Below are 1445 nucleotides of genomic sequence, written 5' to 3'. Positions count from 1 at the left end.
ACCGGGTCCAAAGGCAGCATCTGGCATCAAGAAACACCTCGGTTCGGTTTTTGATGAAGACTTTTATGTTATCCTTTTCTCTCCATTAGAGAAAAACCTAGACCTTGAGGCTCTGCCTTCATAATGGCTGGCAGTCTTCAGAATCCCATCCTCGTCCTCCAGACTCCAAAATGGTCTTAACATATGCCAATCTTTCAGTGACATATTGATTTTGGACATTCGTAATGGGGTTTTTTTTGGTGCAAGAGGCCAAGATCGTGAGCTTTTCTGTTGTCAGACTCTGAGATCAGCATCCGAAGCTCTGCCTTGACTTCCCACGCTGAGGCGGAAGATGAAGTGTGTATAGCAGGTATACCATGCGAACACTGGACACACAATGCCAATTGATAGCAGAAAGTTTTCCTGCTCCTGACAAACAGCAGTGAGGAGAAATTTGTCGAAATCTGAGGCATCCATGACAAGGTGCGTCACTCACGAACATAGCAACCACATTTAAATTTACACCACTGACACAATTCGGTTTCGGAGCTGCTGAGCGGGCTATTTCAAGCCGGCACCTCCAGCCAGCATCTTCTACATCGGAGCTCTCCTGAAATAGCACAAGGGATAGTTACATCAGATGCTGTCTATTGGTAAATGTCACAGCAGCAACAGATGCTTGAGAGTATAAGACATGACGTGTAGGAATGTAGCACAAGGTTGTATAATGTAAATAAGCCTTAACAAGCTGATAAGGCTGGCAAATGACAAAGCTGCCACTGCCTGTTGGATTCACATTAATTAGAATTTTAATTAACTGTACCTCTGACTGTAATTTAACGCTTGCACTTCTGCACATACACATCGATGCGCACAGACATACACAAGCGAGTGACACACACCCACACACACTGCAGTCTGGCAGCTGGCTGAATTACATCAGAAGTTTTTACAGTGGCCTCGCAAAACTTGCCCTATAACTTCCATGTTACACTGTCAGCACATTTCTTTATAGCAGAAGGAGACAGGACAGCCAGAGGGCCCTCGGTTGCTTCATTAATGATCTCAGCATATCCAATTACAGAGTTACGACTGTTTGGTTAAGGGAGAGAAAGCTAGAGAGAAAAGAGAGAGAACCATAAAATGAGAGAAAGAAACTGAGGGGACAGAGGCTGAATGAAAGTGAAGAAAATGAAGGGTAGGGACCAGAGAGTGACAGGTGGAGAGATGTAGGGAGAGACAAAAGGGAGTTGAAAGCGAGTCGTTTAATCCAATATTGAAAATAATTAAAGCCTAGGTCAGACAGCAAGACTGTTCAAATGGTGTCTGACGAGAGCAGTTCAGACTGAACACCTTGACTTGCTATCAGTAAGGTAATACCATTGCTTGTGCAGTAGTCTGCCTACAAAGATGAAGAAAAAAGAGGTAAAAATGCGGCATATGGACGATGATATAGATCGAGAGAC

Source organism: Centroberyx affinis, unplaced genomic scaffold (genome assembly GCF_046629955.1).
Source record: "Centroberyx affinis isolate AG114_WGS23_722 - 3 ecotype Tasmania unplaced genomic scaffold, CSIRO-AGI_Caff_v1 ptg004423l_1, whole genome shotgun sequence".
NCBI classification, from domain to species: domain Eukaryota; kingdom Metazoa; phylum Chordata; class Actinopteri; order Beryciformes; family Berycidae; genus Centroberyx; species Centroberyx affinis.
This window is presented reverse-complemented; position numbering follows the sequence as displayed.